Source organism: Spea bombifrons, chromosome 4 (genome assembly GCF_027358695.1).
Source record: "Spea bombifrons isolate aSpeBom1 chromosome 4, aSpeBom1.2.pri, whole genome shotgun sequence".
Lineage (NCBI taxonomy): Eukaryota > Metazoa > Chordata > Amphibia > Anura > Pelobatidae > Spea > Spea bombifrons.
Genome location: NC_071090.1, coordinates 56,738,290 through 56,758,939, shown reverse-complemented (window position 1 = coordinate 56,758,939; position 20,650 = coordinate 56,738,290). Strand labels below are relative to the sequence as shown.

Genomic DNA, 20,650 nt, shown 5'->3' with positions numbered 1-20,650 from the left:
TCTTATTAAGCCATTTTTTGAAGAAAACATCTTGCAAATCATGCCAATGCACTTTTTTATTTAGTGTTGGAGTATGCTGTTAATAATTCAGATGGCAGTTCTTTCACTTTTCTATATGAATATCAACTGAATTAACTTACTTCATGTTATTTTAATAGATACTCATTCTTGAGCTATGGATTTTCAGTACTATGGCCAAGTAACTGTCATTATTGTTGAAAGAGCCCATCCATAAATCTGTTAACTTCTTGGCAGCCAGCTATGTTTTGTACTTGATTTTCCAGTAGTAGAAAATTCTCTTTTTCAAACCTAATATGTACTAACAGACCAGTAATATTAAGGCCCATTTATTCTTAAGTTTATGACTAGTTACATTTGCAGTAATACAGATTCATTTTTTGTTTCAATGCAATTTGTGGATGTAAGATGCAAAGCTAAACTGCTAAACGTATCAATATATGCTGCCCTTACACATGCCTGCCCACACACACTGCCTTTACACACACCTACCCATAAACACACATATACACGTACAATGCCCTTACACGGATCTGCCCATTAACACACATATACACACATACAATTCCCTTATACACCTCTGCCTTTACACACACTTGCCTATAAACATGCATATACACATACACTGCCCTTACACACGCCTGCCCACACACACCTGTCCATAAACGCGTATAAACATACAATGCCCTTACACTGGACTGCTCATATACAATGCGCTTACACACACCTGCCCATAAACACACACATACACTGCCCTTACACGCTGCCTTTACACATACCAGCCCATAAACATGCATATGCACATACACTGGGTGCACACAACTGGATGAGAAGCAGCCAAACCTACTAACAAAGTGTTGTTGCCATTCACCATGGAAAGACTGAGCACAGCAACAAGACACAAGGTAGTTATACTGAATCATCAAGTTTTCCACCAGGAAGAAATTTCAAGACAGAGGTTTCCAGGTGTTCTGTCCAAGTTCTTTTGAACAAGCACAAAGAAACAGGCAATGTTGAGGACAGTAGTGGTCAGCCAGGAAAACCTAGTGCAGCAGATGAAAAACACATCATACTTACTTCCCTTTGCAATCTAAAGATGTCCAGCAGCATCATCAGCTCAGCTTTGGCAGAAAACAGTGGGTGTTGCAAAGAGTATATGTGCAGTAGTGGTCTGGTCAAAAGTGGTCTTCATGAAAGACTTGAAGCCATATCTGCACTATTCACAGAAGGGGCGTGTGCAGGCAAAAGTGAAGCGTGGTGGATGTTCCTTGCAAGTTTGGAGCTGCATCTCTGCAGATTGAGTTGAAGAATTGGTCAGAATTAATGGTCTCTTCAATATTGAGAATTACAGACAGCAGGGACATTATGAAAAACCACAGGGCCCCCAAACTTCAGCAAGCAACATGTCCCACAGTACCACCTTTGCCCTAAACAGCTTATCAGTGCCACCCTAACCCCCAAACACTCTGCCTGAGCATTCTTTCCCCCAACAAGCTAATCTGTGTCATCGTTACCCTCAAACAGCTTGTCTGTGCTATCCTTAACCCCAAATAGCTCGTTTGTTCCATCGCTGTGCCCAAATAGCTTTGTGAGCAGCCTCGGTTTTACAACGGGGTCACCTAATGTAACGTGACTCTGTTTCGTTCCTGTTTTCCTGTGCCGATTGAAAATTGTTTAGAAAAGGCCCTTTCTAAACAATTTTGAACTGGCACAAGGAGACAGGAACAAGTGGTTGCAGGGGTCACCCAGGTCCCCTAGAGAGGCAGGCTTTCTTGGAGATGCAACCCTTGTAGTTACACCACTGACAGGCAGATACTTATCCATAATGCAATACATTCAGGGAGTCACCTGATTGGGCTCTAATTTATTCTGCAGCATGAAAACGACCCCAAACATACAGTCATTAAGGGCTATCTTCAGTTTAAAGAAGTGGAACGTTTCCAAGATGTTTGGAACAACCTACCTGTCAAGTTCCTTACAAAACTGTGTGCAAGTGTACCTAGAAGAACTGATGCTGTTTTGAAGGCAAAGAGTGACCACACTTATTATTGATTTGATTCTTCTTTCCACTTGCATTTTGTTAATTGATAAAAAGAAACTGTTAACATGTCTATTTTTGAAAGCATTGTTACTTTACAGAAATTTTTCACACCTGCCTAAAACTTTTGCACAGTGCTCTATCTATCTATCTATCTATCTATCTATCTATCTATCTATCTATCTATCTATCTATCTATCTATCATCTATATAGATATATATATATGTATATATATACACACACACACACGCACACACACATATATAGATACTATTTATAGCCTTTGAACACTGATTTGGCAATCACCACATTAATCAACACATCAATATGTTTATATAGTTATATGCTGTTAATGTTGTAAAAATCATGTTTTAACAAGTACATTCTTAAGTATATTGTAAAACGTGTTACCCCAAGTGAAAAAATATTAATAATCTAATCAGAAAAAGAAATCGGCTTGATGCATGCTATCAACTATCACTGGTATTCTAATTACAGACATGTTTAAATAACGACCCGTCTGTAACTCTATTACTATACTGATGTGACGTTCTAGAAGCTAGATCATTACACCCAGAAGGTGGAACGTTTTTAGCACGTATTTAAATTGTATACTTGAAAGAGCAATCCTTGGCAATGATGCTAAACCTGAGTGTTACACAAAGCTTTGTTGTGCTTTCATTAAATATGCAGACACCTAATGATGTGCTGATGTTGAGTTTCAATATTAATTTTGTCGGTAACAAGCACTGTCAAGGTTTAGGTCTAATGAGCTAATTCATCTTGGTACAAAATGACATGTAACATTGACTGCAATTGATGTCGGCGTTAATTGCAAGGCCACTGAGCAGCTTATGGTCATTAAAATGTCTTGAAACCATTTTTTTAAATTGTGCCTTTGCATCCATCTATATTTTTCAGTGTCAGTAAGAAGATTCCCCTTTTTACTTAATACATTGGCATGATTAGAAATGATGTGGCGTTCGGAATTCAGCACCTGTTTCAGTAATAGAAATGTAATTTGATTAAACTGTAAATCTGACAACTCAACAAGTCTATTCTCAAGTCTCTCAGACGGGACACAAGCGTGCTCAGCAGGTTTATAAGATCATGGCCGGAAGTATTTAAGTGGGTTTCGAATGCTATTAATCGTGGAAGCGTGGCAGCTTACACCACTTTTAAAGATGTAATCAATTCATAATCTATACTCGATTGTGTTGTAGGTGTAATTGTGCTTTTTTTCTTTCCGCTTTACCAGCAGATTGTCCCTGCCTCGTTCCAGTGCAGCACCTCCAAGTCATTTCCACATGTACAGTATGGAGGGAGTATGCTCAATGTATTCTTTCCAGGTTGTAGGGTATAGGATTTAGCCATCATGGTTGAAGTCATTTGGCTCTACCAATAGTATCACCCAGAAGCACCGCAGAACATGGAAATTCTGCAGGACTGACGGATTTTGCAAAATGTTGGGAAGGCTGAGCAAGTTCCCTTTTTTAAAGCCATGGAACAGAATTGTTTGCATAAAAATGTCCACTCCATAAAATAATACAGTAATACCCAACTGATAACTACATCTCTCCTGAAAGACTGTAATCTTTTATTCCCAGTGACCTATACAGATAGTACACAAACGTGATACATTATTGCTTAGTGCGTAAATGTTTATATCGCATTTTGCCATAATAAGTTGATAGTGTCCTTTTAAATCCTCATAAATTTATACTGTAACCCACAAAGCTCTAGAAGGATTTGGGATGTTTATTTCTGCTATTTCTGCTACTTCCCAGTTGCTTGCATGTTCTGGTAATGCCAGATGACTTTAACAAGATATTTGAATTGCTGACCTAAGGGTGGTAAACTTAATCTGTTGCATCTAATGCCCAATCTAAACCTTCAAATTGAATAAACTGTAAAATAAATGACAAGTAACGCTATGGGACCTGAAGTGTCTGGCAAGGAGCAAAAAAATCTTTATTATTCTTTGGCAGTTCTTCTTAAAACGTTTACTTGTGGAATAACACATACAGAGTTTATTGTCAATACAGCATGTTTACAATCAGCGCTAAATACTAAATGTACTTTGAATGAAAAATGCTAATCAAATATTTAACCTAATGCTGCGCGGCTCAATTGGTATCAGATAATGTAATACTAAAAGAAACACATAGAGAATGCATTCACTTGGAATCAGCTCTTTGACCCCGGGCGATGTATTGGTGCTACCAAAGCATGACTAACAGTCAAAAGAATAAGACTTATGTTCACATTGTGCTTACAGAAAGTGACAGTTTTCAGGAAAAGTTCCTAAACAAGTATTTTTCAGATAATGCATGAATGATAAAAATCAGATTACTTTTATTATTTTTATCTTGCTCAATCATAATTTATCTGTGTCAAAATACTCATTAGTTTATACATGTAACATAGTAATTTATGTTGAAAAGTCCATCGAGTTTAACCTTGATGTTGATGCAGAAGATTGCATTCCTTATTGGCTCCAAAATTGTGTATATATTGGATACCTATGAGATAAAAAATCAGACACTAATTCAAATAATATATATATTATAGATTTTTTAAACTTGCAGTTCGAGGGACAGGCACAAGTCCCCATAAGCACATCAATGTCCATGACAACGCTGGCGGATGTTATAACAAGGGCTCTCGTTGCTTGGTGCAGGTTGAAGGTCCATCCCCGAGCTAATGTCAAATCCGCTTCTTGCCCCGTGGAAGTTAAAGCCCTGTTGGAACCGATTTGGGATTTAGTGAAACATACCCCACACAGCCTCATGATGCCTGCCCCGAGATGTTTATCTTTATCATAACATGTAATATAATTCTACATGTATATATAATTCTATGGCAGACTGAGGATTACACAGTTGACCTGGTGTGCCACTTCTGACCTGTCAACCTTCAGCTCAATGTTATAGCAGCCTGCTTTGTTTTGGCTGTGACCTAAATTAGAGGTCTTAAATTTCAGCCCTTGAAGGCCACAAAAAGCCTAAGATTTCAGTAAATCCTTGCTGTGAAAACAAGTCATTTAATCAGCGTTAGCCATTTTGAGTTACCAGAGCTCAAGCTGGGGTATCCAAAAATCTTGACCTGGCTGGGGCCCTTGGGATCTGGTATCTGACACCCCTGCCCTAAACTATATAGTATAGTATTGTATCCTAACAAGTTCAGTGTTGGCTGTTAGTTTAAGGAAACGATCATGAAAGAGGTTAGTTCTCATTTCATTACATTTTATTTCTAATGGACAAGCTGATTCTGTAGCACAGATAACTTTGTAACATACACTATTCTGTCATAACAACAGTGAGCTTATATATGTAAGTTGTAGAAAATAGCTATTCACATGAAACATGAACTTGGGGGAAAAATATGAGACTTTATACAAATTACATACAAAGGGAAGTCTAAGTTTGGTCGGTTACAGTACAGATAATTACGCCAACATTCTCTCAAACACAATAGCAAAAGAAAAAAAAACCTCTTAAGCGTACGTAGTACTTGCCCTTCACTTGACATGTTTAATGATGTTAGTTAAATCCATGGGAGTAAATGAAGCCTGATGGAAGCGAACAATTTTAAAGAAGTCTTCTGTAGAATTGCAGTAAGAACACACAGATGGGATCCTGATAGGAAAGGAAAAACCTTTAAGCTAGAGAAGAGTAAAACTGCTAACAGAACACGTACTTCAACATAACTCTTTATGGAAGCCTTTCAATAGAAAGCTTCAGTTGGTAAAGCCCGCATAGTGAGAAGGCTGCTACCAGAAAACTTGAATAGTTCGAGAAGAACATATTGTGGAGGAGAAAGACCGGATTCTAAAATGGTACAGCTGGAAACTATGTGTTACAGTTCTCCTATGAAGGGAAACTACAAACCCAAGCCTTTTAGGAATGGAAATCCACCGCATGTTTTAGAGCAATGTTTTATATATAAAATCGTACATTACATTTCTGAGAGCTCCCGTATATATGTAACTTCACATAAACATTCAAAACATGTGAAGGAGAATGCTTGGTTCATTTGTTTTATTGGAAAACTAAAAGCGTTTCCACCAAGATGGGACTGATGTCACATACCACAGACTGTACATAAATGGGCCGAGCTTGGGGAAGAACGTCTACATATAGCACTTTCCATCCTGCATTAAATCTTGTAAAAACAATGCCCTGCTCCTGTCAAAACATAAGTAGAGTAGGTTGGGAAATAAAGCTGACAGGGACACATGGTAGAGCAGACCAGAGGAGACGGAGCTCAAGTTACGGTGTTATTTAGCATGAAATGTCACATGTGCCTGCCAGCCAGTGACCCCCTCTGTCCCTGTGGCTCTGCCTTTTTCAAGGAAGTGCATCTAACCGGAAACAACATGTCTCGTCAAAGTGCCACCTGGGTCCCATGGACGCACCAGGACCCATGTGAGGGCCAACTCTGGCCTACCTGCTGCAGTTGTATACCTCTTCTTAGGTGCTATCTACAGGCACGGAACTGTGATGGGAACTGATGGCAAGGTGTCTGGCAACTGGCAGACAGCAGCAGACTAGGTACTAGAAGACTTAAGAGCTCAGGCTTTCCCAGGTAATACATATGGCCAAAACATGGTACACAGGTATAGGACTGAGGTGTAACCTAATTACAGTATGAGGTCAATAACCACAATAGTAATATATCCAAAGAGGTGTTGAATCACAAGGTAAGAAAACATAAACAAAGGTCAGAACCAGAATTCCCCCCCAAAAATAATACAAATAAAACAAATACCAGAAACTAAATCTGAGACCAGGAAAACAAAGCTCGAACAAAGGAAGCTGTGAGCAGCCCTTATTAGAAAAGCCCTTGATTAAATGACGAGTCACAGGGGAATCACGAACAAGGATCTCATGTCCATGGGGAGGAAATGGGTCCGGCAGCCTCTGAGTTGCCTGGTGGTGACAAAAATAGATGCAATACCGTATGCATGGTTGCTGGTTCAAATTCCTGTGGTTCCTGACGCTGACATGGCCCTACATAATGTATATTGAAAGTAATAAGAAGTCTTCTGTCAGCTCCCAATTAAGTATACATCATGCTAGCTCAACTACTTTTCCAGGAGAAACCTTCTTTTGTAGGGCCAATCCTGACATGTTAGTGAGCTGAAATATTAAGCTCTTGCAAAGTCACGCTTTAGTGCATGAATCTCATTGAGCTTTCAAGTAAAATAATTCTTTAATTGAAGTTGACATTTTCAAAAAAAAAGGGCTACATTAGATAATTATCAGTACATTAAAAGAAGTAAACATTGTTTTAAATGGAATGACATAGAAGAAGCAGCAGTTAGTGACATCAACAATAGCCCTGGAAGTTGGAGTTTACGTTTTGAGTGTTTTTTCTGTTCAGAGATCTTTACACTGGCTCCGATGAGGGCTACAAGAATATTTATGCTGGCTCCTGGTCTGAACAAGTAAAGCACATTTTCTTTTGCATATGCAGGACTAAAATGTTATTTTGTATTTTAACTTTGTGTGGGGCTTCTTAAACATGAAATACAAAAAACAAAAATAAAAATCCTTTCAAGAACTCAGGCATGATCTAGCTATGTAACCCATACAATTTGAGGACAGATGATGAACATTTGGCCCATCTAAATAGAAAAAGGCTCCAGGCACTCAAGGGTTCCATCAGGCAGATTTATTGAAGGAGAAAACCAACAACGTTTCAACCTCACGATGAGGTCTTTATCAAGTGGCCCATCTAGTCTGCCCATTTTTCCCAATGTAAGGACTCCAACCTCAATCAGTCCTTTGTCCAGTCTCATAGTGAGGGTAGCTTTATGCCTATCTCACGCAAGTTTAAAATCTAAATCAAATCAATATTTGGTTTAACCACCCCATGCCTTCAAAACAGCATCAATTCTTCTAGGTACACTTGGAAACTGTTTTTGAAGGAACTCAGCAGGTAGGTTGTTCCAAACATCCTGGAGAACTAACTAGTCCCAGACAAACTCGATAATGTTAAGATCAGAACTCTGTGGGGTCCATACCACCACTTCCAGGACTCATTGTTCTTCTTTATGCTGAAGGTAGTTCATAATGTTGGCTGTATGCTTGGGGTTGTTGCGATGCTTCAGAATAAATTTGGGGCTAATTAGATACCTCTCTGATGATATTGCATTATGGATAAGTATCTGCCTGTACTTCTCAGCATTTGCAGAAATGCAGCCCTCATCTTGCAACAAAGCTCCACCATGCTTCACTGTTGCCTGCGAACACCTGCTTATCTTGTGTTAATAGAGGCTGAGTACAGGGCTATTGGATGTGTGTGTGTGTGTATATAAAAAGCCAATATAAAAAGGTCCAAGAAATAATCACAGAACACCCAAGTCTGGGAACAAAAATCCAAGCTTTACTCAGGAATTACAGAGCAGCAAGTGCAATATTTGGCTGTAGCAGAAAGCAGAAAGGCTGCACATAATCGGCATGTCCCGGTACACTATATTTCAAGGAATGAAGGCATTCCCTTCTGGTTGGTGTCACTGCTGACACCCACCAGAAGTTCTCATGAGGAGAGACTCGGCAAGGTCTTTTCAGACCCTGCTGGGCTCTCCCATTGCTCCCCTGCTGGCTGATTGAAATTATTGCAATCTGAAATGGAGGGCTATGGAGCCCTGCTTGCTGATCAAACTGTGATCAGCACAAACAGATATGGAGAAGGAGATAAATCGATTCTCCTCTTTCCAGAAATGTAAAAATAAATTATGGGAAATAAATGAAATAAAAAATTAGAAAATAATACATTAGACAAAATAAAAAATATGCCATTTACTGCTTCCACTATAAGTAAAATAAATATTTAAAAACTCACTATGCCTAAACACCTTAGTCAAAGTTGTGTGGTCTCATCAAATATGGAAAATGGGAATCTTGATTTAAAAAAATATATGGTAAAAATGACAAGAAATACTTGGTCCTTTAATAATTAAAGGGGTTAAATCTATCCCAACATGAAGGGAGGACAGAATGATGGAGAAAGCAGCACTGAGGCATGCATATGTATAGCATGTGTAGAGCTTGTTGCTAATACCATCTTTTGTAATAATGGGGTTATGAGGTCTATTAGTTAGAAGGTATCTGAAGCTTAGCATATACACTATATAAATGAGACTAAATGTGTGTATATATATATATATATATATATATATATATATATATATATATATATATACACACGCAATATTATTATATTTATTCATGCAATATGTCAATGTGTGAGTGAATGTATATATATATATATTCACACGCACATTAACATATTGCGTGTGTATTAAGCCTTAAAATATAACAAATGTTTATCAATTCATTAAAATGTTCTATTTATTATTTTAGAAATCACACTTAATTTGTCTGAAGCAAGAATCTTTATTGTCTAAAATGGTCAACTCGTTACCTGAAATATTTATCTATGATGCCAAGATGCTTTAATTGATAGCAGGATGAATCATGGCAGAAATCAGAGGTAAAATGCAGTTGCAAAGACATTCCTCAAGATGGAACTTTCCTACCAAGGAAAAAAACATTCCCATTTCGGATCTAGTGTTCCACAACAAGCTTGTAGAATGTGTTAAATTAGGTTAGTCAAAAATCAATATACAAGTTATTAGAAATGCTACATAATATTTAATAGTCTGTAGCTAAAGAAACTGTTCCTGATTAGTGAAAAGGAGATATATTTCCTTCTATCTAGAATACCTTGACACATAGAAATTAACATGCAAGATAAACCATACCTTTTTAGTGAGGAAGAGCAGATGTTCAGAAAATAAAATCTGGATCTGTATGAGAGAGTTGGCTACAGGGCAGTCCCGTGAAACATCAACAGATCAGGACAATTCAAAGGTGCCAAGTATTAAATGGGCCATACCAAGTATCTGGTAATTCCATCCATCCTTCTAGCTATCTAATCTATCTATCTAATCTATATCTATCTAATCTATCTATCTATCTATATCTATCTAATCTATCTATCTATCTATCTATCTATCTATCTATCTATCTATCTATCTATCTATCTATCTATCTATCTATCTATCATGGATTTGATTATCTATGTTCCATCTGTAGATATATGAGCATATTATACATCAGATATATAGACAATTAATTAATCAATAAGTCAATTAGGTGATCACTGTGTACCTCAATCTAGAAGCAGCTGGTTAAAACCCCCTGTACTTTGAGTTTCCTTCTCCCAAAACGTATTTTCCTAACATTATCCTGGCAAAGCTTATAGCACTCCATGTACTAATTAATTATTAAAAGCTGAAAAGCCCTCGTAGCGATAATTGCAAGGATTGTTCAACGTTTCTGAAATTCATATGGGTTGATAGACATACAAAGCTGAGGGGTGGGGGTGGCATGTGAGGAACTGCGAGAGGAACAAACACACATACAAGTAATGAGACGGTGGAGACCTAATTGTTGCCTCCATCATCCCCACTGAAGGAGAGGGGAGAAGATCTCCTCGTCTCTGCTGGCGAGGGATCCGGCTGTAAGCTTTGCCTATTGTTGTCCGTTATAGGGAAGCTTTGCTTGCCCGTGGTCGGGGTGACCGTCTGATGAGAGGTGGATTACAAGGAGAGTTAGAGAGACCAATAGCTGCCGGTGGGAGTATTTGTTATTCACATGGAACAGACTCGGTGCTGTGCTGTGGACTAGCTGTCTCTTTCAGCACCGCGGACAGCTGCATGTGCGGAGACAGCCCTGCACTCTCAGGGCAATGAGGCTCCAGGACGCTGCTGGGCGGTAGGTGATCGCAAGCAACCCTTACACTCTCATTACACACTCATTACACTCTCACTATCTTATTATATATATATATATAACTACCCATACACACACATATATATCTATATACATATATATATATATATATATATATATATATATATATATATATATATATGTATATAGATATAACTGTACTACACCCCATCCATTCAGTAAGCTGGCTTTGCTCTGTAAATCCATATGTGATATATACATACTGCATATACAGTATTAAGAGTTGATTTATTTTCTGAATGCACGTTCCTCCTTGTTTCTGCCCGTTAATATACCCCACTTCCTACCTGCTTGCTTCACTGTGGCAGCGAGCAACAGTGTTGCGGGGGAGGCTAATGAATGAAGTGCCCGTCTGCTTAACAAGGTAGTTCCTCACAGACTTCTCAAAGAAAAAGCACTAAAAGTCTGGGATGGAGGGTGGCTATAAAGAGGAGAAGAAGAGTGACATAATATCTATTCTTGCAAGTCCATTCAACTTAATCCTTGAATCAAAGGTTAGGTACCTAATTGAGCAGACATACAGCATGATTATATGTAATGTGTAGTAATATATATATATATATATATATATATATATATATATATATATAAAACACTTAGATATTCGGTCCCTGATAATGCTTCCATTTTGCATTCTAGAAAAATATAAGCAGAAAGTTAATGTAATTCTGTGACATCACGGGTCACCCAGCAGTATGACGTCTTATTTATTTATTGTTATTAATTGGTAATTCTATTTTCGTGCTATTAGTGCTATTGATATCTGGACCAACACAATTAAGAAAGAAAAAGGAAGAAAGCATACCCTATTCTTTACACCAAGTTCTTCATGTCTTTTTTGGCTTTAAAAAAAAAAAAGGATATTTTATTTGATTTATTCCGCTTGGGATAACACTGCCTAGGGACAGACAGCACTTCTTTATCATGTAATCTTTGGTGTAAATGTCTGATCACTAACAGTTGGTCTTTGTAAAAGTTTATATTGCCTGCAATTTCACAGCTGAGATGTTAATTTCTCTGCAGAGAGAGCTTTGGAAGAAAGAAAAGGCAAAATACTTTTTTGTTCTCTCTCTCTCAACATGCCTGCACCATGAGTCATATCACAATCTATAAGAGTTAAGTAGCTCCCAAAAAGATAGAAGGTGGAATAATTGTAGGAATACAGGCAGCCCTATTAGCAACATTGAACAAAATCCATCTGCTCAGCAAAATAGCATGGAGATCCCTGGGGGCTTGTTCAGCTGGTGAAAATAAAATGGAATCACACTAGGGCTAGCTGTCTGACACCTACTATTATGTGATTTTTTTAAATATATATATATATATATATATATATATATATATATATATATAATTCAATGTTTTGGATCAATACAATGTTGCAAATTACTCATTACAAGTGCATCTATGATGTATTCGGTTCCTTTGTATGTTTACACATTATTGTTCAAATTTCTGATTAAGACATAGGACTTTTAAAGTCTTAATTAATGAGTATACATTTCTGTTAACAGTTCTATTCTCAGCAAAAAAAAATGTCTTTTAAACTTGATACACCCCATGCTATAGCAAGTAATGAACATTGATTACCAATATTCCTTGCATTAAAAATGTTGCACCTTACATACAGCCTTCTGAGCCTAGTGACCCTTGGACTGGGGCATATTGGTTGAACAGTACAGTTTCTTAGAAGAATAAGGGTGGCATATTAAACTGTCCATTTGAAATAAGAGCAACATAAAAAGAACACAGTGACCTTTATAGTAGGAGCTGACCCATTTTATGTGTTTTGCAATTTAAAATGCAATCCGAGGATAGATTTTTGTATGTGTCCATGTGACTAAACGTTCTACTGCCCTGTGTAGAAAAAAGACCATTACATTCAGAAATACTGAAATCTTACTCTCTTTCATTGGTAAATGCTAACATTTCATTAGAACACAATTATTTTTATTTGATTTCTTTGGATTTTTAGGGTTAATCAAGATGGAGCTTTTTTTTCTTTATTAAAAAAATGCTTTCCTCTATGAACCCTGGTCTGGGCATTATTGCTAATTTAAAACCAGTATAGTGTAGTATAGGGGATTTGCAAAATTGCTAAAACACTTTCCTCTGATTGCTTGTTTTCAGCCAAAAAATCACACAACATTTTTGGATGAAAATGCCATGCTGTATTTCATGGATGATTGACATTTTCAAGTAACAACACTCATATTAGCGAAAAAATGGATCTAGATCAATTATATCAAGATATTTAATCAATTATATATTTAATCAATAAGTCAATTAGATAAGTATAATTAGATCAATTATTTCAAGATATTGAACTGTATTTATTAGAGTATTTATCACAGCACACCAGTAAACAAATGATTTACTTTGGAAATAGTATTTTCTAAATTAGATTTGAACTGACCCATAGATTCCCAGGTCAGTTGTATAAATAGGCATATTCATAGAAGGGAGAGGAGTAATACAATTTAAGAGTGAATGGGATTTAATGGAGAAACCACAGCCTTTACTGACAATCAATACAATCTGATCAGATGATTCCAAAAATGTACGTAGAAGGGGGGTGGGGGTTCAGTAGTTCTCCTTTCAGACAGTTATTTAAAAAAATAAAATGTATGGTTTGACGGAATATGATGGCGCTATAAAAATAAGCAAATAATGTCGATATGAATTGTTATTTTTCTACCCTGTTGTAATTGTGATTTCAAATCTGCTGGAGTGCTATAAACAAGATTGTAATGGTATTATCTCTCACAAGTGGATTATTTAGTATCATTCAGCATAGTCATCCTCTTGTACAGCACTGCAGAATGTGACGGTGTTATATAAATCAATAAATAATAATAGTTACCAAGTGAATAGATTTGGCATAAGTATTATTGATCTTTTTTCAATGATTGGTGTGGTGGGGGAGGGGGCAGAGCAGTACATTAAATAACCTTGAGAATGGATGGGTTAAACAAGACCAATTTTTAATTGTCATGGTCTACCCTTTGGCAACCCCAAAATCCTAATCATATATGCTACAGGTGTCATTTTGGGCAGCTGCCATTTCCGTATCTGTTTGTTTGTGAAGCTTCACACCTGGGTTGGGTAAGTGATTCATTGTTTATGTATTTATTGGATGGTTTGTGTGATGTTTAGTTATCTTGACAAAGGGCCACTCTGTGGTCAGAAACGTTGACATTTTGTAACTGTAGAATACATTTTGCCCTGAATACAAGTGTCATGAGTATGTATACTTGGAATATAAAATATATATTTATATATAGATGATTTGCAGTTCTTGTATATGGGTCCCTGGGGTAGAGCAAGAGCCTGGATTCCCAAGCCGGGTTTGTATGATTCAGTCCATGCTTTGATGAAACCTGCAACAAGTGCAGGTAATGGACGTTTGAACTTCCCCAAGCAACAGATTCCGAGAAACGTGTTGAGCGAAGAGGAAGTTCCAATGTGATCCAAGGGCAAAAGAGGCCCCTGAAGAAAATTCCCCCACCCCAGTGTGGCTTTACTTGCTCGGACCTGTGTGCTGTCTTGGGGAGGTTTTTCAGAGCCAGGCGTAGCCGGGACTGGCAGGGAGGCTGAAACTAGTGAAAGGTTATGCTGGTTAGTCTTGGCCGGCAGGGTATATGTCAAGGAAGGCTCATTTTTAGTTTTTTTTGTCATGTGTAAATAAAAGTCACATTTTACCAGAAAATCAGTGTTCCTGAACCTTATTTCCCTAGAGGACCGTGCTTAATAATATATATATTCTGCCGTGAGTCAAAGAAGAAAAAATATATTGTATTCTAATAGCTGTATTTAGCTCAAGGCCTAGGCTGCAGGAGACTAAAACTAATATCTGGTTCTAAGCTGTTGATTTATTGCATTATTTGTAGGTCCAACTATATCCAACACTTAACTTCAATGTTAACGCACAGAGGGAAAGAGTTGTTTATTGTGGATTAGCTTTGGAAAACTTAGAGGTGAATAAGGTGCGATAACCAACCTATTTAATGGTGTTTATACATTAAACTTAGAATGTTGTTCATTGTTCCTCCCCATTAAGCTCACTCCCCTGTTGTTAAATTATTGGTGTGTGGTGGGCGCTAGAGTGGGAAAGAGGACAAGGTAACAGAAATATAGAATCTTAAGAATTTAATACAGTTCATTATATGCATAAAACCCAAATTGTATAAAAATATGGGTGATCCTAAAAATATTCAATAGCATTATTAGTTCCTACTGTAATACAGGGGAGTACACGGTTATGGAGCATAGAGAGCGCTTGTAATTGCAGTCATGTGGCTAAGGCAGACAGGAATATAAAACCTTCAGATACCACAGAAATAATTACTTGGTCCCATATTGGAGATGAGGTGCGGGTTAAACAGTCTCTTACTTTAAACCAAATTTTCTAAATAAATAAAATGCATGTAAATATGAATTTAATATGCCCCTTAGTTTGATTATCAGTAACTTTTAAAACTGGAACTATTTTTTAAAGTATTATAAACTTTTATATCGATCGATGCTTTCAGAACGCCAAAAATATAAAAAAAGATCATTTTTGTTCCACTATTTTATTATTATTTTATTGTCATAGTGTTGCAGCCAAACATCAGTGAGCCATATGGTTGTGTCACCCAGTGTGCAGGAAAAAAGCTATGAAATCCACTCTGCAAGGTTATCCTTCCATCACAGAAAGTTTTTGCCTTGCCCTTACTTTTCAAAATTAACCTTGATTCTAAAATGATGTTTTCTGCCTTCTATGAATAAATTATTACTTCAAATATTTAAAGCAGCACTACAAATAATTAAGGAGAGTTGCTGATGTTTTAATCTTATTCAAAGTTTAAAATCCTACTGCACGCTAACCCATTGTATGTGCCTGTTCTTATGCATATATTTAAAACATACTTATGAATATTTTTGAGAAAATAGAAAGCAAAAAAAGGCAATGGCTTTAATTATATAGCAGTCTGTGTCGTTGATGTGGGCAACAGGTACAGGACATCAGGCTTTGTGCATGGTGTTTTAGAAATGTACTGGACATTAGCAAGACACAGGGGCATATTATTATTATTATTATTATTATTATTATTATTATTATTATTATTATTATTATACAGTGTTCATTTTCAGTGGATTTTTTGCCAGTTGATCACATGGTTTCTTTTAAGGTCATCCCTGAAATGATGACAGTTGTAGGACGTTCTGGCCAGGTTGGTAACCCCGAATGATGTTTCCTAAACCCAATCTTGTAACTTAACATATTTATTTCAGCCCTCTTGGGTTATATATATCCTAGGAAACCACGAAGTGACCCCAATCATTTGAACTCTAGTGTAATGTTGCACAGTTCCACCAAAATCTTTACGTTACCCCAAAAGAAAAGTAATATTGACCTCTACAATATTACTACTAATTAAAGGCATGTGAACATAAGATGATTTCTTTTTCATGCATTTTTATGAGTTCTCAGTGTCCATGACCATTTTTAAATCTCAATGTCCATGACCATTCTACAAACACATATATATATATAGAGAGCGCAAACAGGTGTTTGGTATAATAAAAAGGGAAGTTCAATAAGAGCTGCGGGTACAGTAGTCTATAGACATTTTGATTTTGGTACAATACATATGAAACTATTGGGAAATTAGGTCCCTGCTCGGTGCAGTTTATAGCCAACACACTGTATTTTACTTCCATGTGCTTATATTTTGTGGTGAACATTCTCTTTTAAGTTTGTTCCTCCACAAACAATAGGGAAAACCACATTAGGCTTTATAAGGTAAACTTAGAAATAGACATGCATAATAACATATCAAACAACAACAAAGCCGGACATAATCCTTGAACAAGGACCTCTCATGGGAACCTTATGTGAACCTTTGCTTATGCAAACTAGAACCTGTCATTGTTACACATAAGACTATAATACTGTTACCATGTAACAAAATATTTCTTTTTATACTCGCAGAGTATTGAATCCTTGTTATTTGTAGCTGTCTGTGCTTTTCCAACAATGATACCTTTTATGCAGACCTTTTTTAAAGAATGATACATAGTGACATTGAAATTAAGGTACAGTATTCAAGTACACTATCTATTCTTGATAATGATATAAATATTCTATAATACAATAATAATAAAATCATATGACTTTATATAAGGTGATATATCGGATCATTTGAAATGTTTGTAAGTGGGAACAGTGGGCACTTGGTACTGGAAGTACATACCCTGCAGTTGGTAAGGAGTACATGAATTTATGGATTATTTGTATAGTATACTTTGCATCTAGATCTTAATTATTTATGAGATCCTGTTTTTTTAGTTGTTCTCCATGTAGGCAGCAAGCCAGGTATTGCATAAAACACAGAAGCGGATCAGCTGATGTTCCAAATGTAGTTTAGCTAATTATTGTTGTTATTATTATTGTAAAAATTGTGTTATAGTTATACAATCTTGAAAAGATGTTTTAGGAGCTAGACAGCACAGGGCGCATTTATGTTGTTGATGTGATAAGGGATACATCTCCAGGACAGGCCTCCACATATTCTTACGTTTGCCTTAAACCCATTGTGTGTCAAAGTGGCATTCAGCCCAAAATCGTATTATTCCGGTTGTTATATAGACTTTTCATTTCGATCTTGTTGCTTTGTTGACTATAAAGTAAGATTATATTCTAAAATTCTGAATGTGAATGAAGACGTCACGAGGAAGAAGCTTTCTCAAAGGGCCTGGAAACAGAAATAAGGTTTAAATGCACTTGGTTGGATTGCTATTGCTGCTTTATCCGTCAGTGAGGAGATTAGATCTTTATTTACCAAGGTTTTCTTTGCTCTGGGGCTCCTAAAGGCTTATTGGAGTGAATGAGCTATAATGTGACCTAGTGCAGATCATAGTGTATGTCCGGTATTGCTCCTGGAATGCGATCATGAGATTTTCAGTACATTGAGAGGTTAACTCTAAAGATGACGTATGTTTTTAGTAAATACATTAGTTTTATTTTTTTCTTTATTAATTCTCCTTTCTCTTTTTCTGTAAAGGTTTGTAAATTTTCCACATGTGTACCTGTTTTAATTCAGTTTTATAATATGTATTATTTTAAATTTAAATTACCATCAGGTATGGGATATAAGAACAATTCTTCAGATGTGTTTTATAATGAGATCATAAAATAAAATGAACTTTGATAATTGGAATACAGAAGTGCTAATGTTTGAGCTCCTCATTTAAATTTTAGGAAGACCTTACTCCCAGGTATTCTTGGATTATATTATGGATTATGGAGGCTCTCCCAGGAACCACATCCACCACCGTCTTCATGTTTTCTTTATATTTTGAAATGTGTTAACTATGGACAGTATGCAGTACCAAAGCATTGTTTGGTTATTTGATAAAAGCGTAATAATTCCCCATTAACATAATAATCTAAGGTAGAAAAATGAATGCAAGGATCTCTGCAAAAAAATAATGCTCCAGGGGAGAAAATCGCTGACAAATAAAAAGCAAATTTTAGTAAGGGGCAACTGAGTAATGTATGTAAATGAATATTGTAAAACGTAAGAAATACATTGATTTTCACCTGAAAGCCCATTTTCATATTTTGACTTAAATAGATAAATAGAGATGGAAATAGTTTTAATGCAACCAGAAAAAATGAAGATTTGCTCAAGGCAAATCCTTTCTAGGGAAAGAGACAAATGAATAGAAAATGTAGTATTCGAGTGCAAACATCACATATGGAAATTCATGTATATTGGAACATCAAAATGCAACTTGAATTTTCAGTATTTAATAGCATGCTCGTTATATTATTCATCAAATCCATGATAATTGTTGACTCTGTCCCCATATTAATATAAAACTAATGTTATTGCTCTTTTTAAAACAATTTGGCATTCAGAATTGTGTATAGACATTTTACTTACATACAAAAAAATATGCAAAATAAAATATTTGCTTTCATAAATGCTACAAATTAGATGGTTGCAATTTGTAATGTCCAAGAGCAGTGAATTTATTAAAATGAATTTATTAATCTGTGTAGAGAATAGTAGCGAAGTTGCATTTTGTTTGTATAAATAGAAGAAGCATTTTTCCTTGAGGCATTTCAAGAAGCAGAGTGGGAATTCTGAAAGAGGTTTATCGGTATGTTTGTCCACGTACTGCTTTTGTACATGGCTGTCCCTACTCTGTATCACAATGTCATTTATCAAAAGGGGTTGACACAAGGTTGGGTGAACTTAAAAGTCCATGACCTCTAGGATCAGGATCATGGGTGCTGTAAATTTACTTTTGTTGGGTAGCTACAGGTTGCAGACTACTGCTGTAGCAGCTCCTAGCTCTGTTATGACAGCGGCTGGATGAAGGCTGCTGAGATTTATTGCGTTGCTGTGGACTTACAGACCTTATTGCTGCTGAAGTGTGGATCAGTGAGTGAGGATGTGGTCCGTAATTACATTGTTCTGTCAACATGCTCCAACTCACAGGCTGCTGTCTTCTCAAGACCAATACAGTATTAATCATAATTGCATTTTATTTGTAACATTGCAGTCAATTCTACAGCACCATTACAATAAGGAGAGGCTACATAAATAATATCAGAATAACATAGAAACAGAACTTGACAGCAGATAAGAACCATTTGGCCAATCTAGTCTGTCCATTTTTTCTCAGAGTTTATTCAGTCATTGGTTTTACCTTAGATTTAGGAAAGCTTTATGCCTATTCCATGCGTGTTTAAGTTCCCTCGCTGTATTGGCCTCTATCACTTCTAATGGGAGGTTGTTTCTTTAATCTATCACTCTCTCGGTAAAGTCAAACTTCCTTACATTACATCTAAACCTCTGACCTTCTAGTTTTAGATTATGACCTCTTGTTCCAACATTTCTCCTCCTTTGAAATAAACGTCCCTCCTGTACATCCTTATTACTGTTTAAATGTTTCTATCACATCTTCCCTCTCAGTTCTCTGTTATATATATATTACGATCCCTTAGCCTTTCCTGGTAATAAGTTATACTGGCACTGAAGAAAAAGAGGGCCCTGTACATGCAGGCGTACAATGCAGGCGTATATATAACTAATAACATTTTTTACAGTTTATCTTGGTGTACTTTGGCGTTATTAAAAAATATTTAAATCTATAGATCCCTCGTGCCTCACCTCATAAATACCGATCTTGCCTAATTCAAATTTAGTTACTGTGACAGAATGAGCTGTCATACAGGGCCCCAAGGTGCTCAGAGATGGCTCCAGCCTGGCTGCCAAACAGGCAGGAACTCCATTGTTAAACTAATCCCATTAACAGGATGGCTGCCAGGGGGATATTCAGTAGCTAAAGGGGATTAAAGGTTGGGTTGTCTTTATTGTTTATTTGTGTTTATTTATGTTAATGCGGTTCTCTGGATATATGAGTCTATGTTTTACATCAATAAACTGTTCATTCCTGCTGTACTCCGTTCAAGGTAGTTGTGTCTACTTATTGGGTACACATAGCAGGGTTCCAAGGTGCGCATGCTGGCTGGTGCTGGAAGTGATTCCGGGGACAACAGGAGGATACATGTGGGTGATCTCTGGGAGTTACTACAGCTCTCTTGGTGAACCCGTTACAGTTACACTTACTTACTTATATTATTAATTATACTGTTTATAAAGTTGAAATATGTGGATCATTTTATTTATGCTGTAGGTAAACAAAAGAAAATGCATTTGCATTGATGTCCATCTGATGAAGTAAACACATAAAAGTGATTGTATCACC

The 20,650-nt window shown here is 36.6% G+C and overlaps 1 protein-coding gene across 1 annotated transcript in view; it reads left to right on the top strand.

Annotated features, from left to right (window-relative positions):
• Nucleotides 1-10,585: 10,585 nt before the first annotated feature.
• GRM8 (glutamate metabotropic receptor 8) overlaps nucleotides 10,586-20,650 on the top strand; it is a 366,995-nt gene continuing 356,930 nt past the window's right edge. Inside the window, exon 1 of the mRNA XM_053465208.1 lies at nucleotides 10,586-10,843. The gene's annotated coding sequence lies outside the window, so the exon portion shown is untranslated. The remainder of the gene's footprint in view (nucleotides 10,844-20,650) is intronic.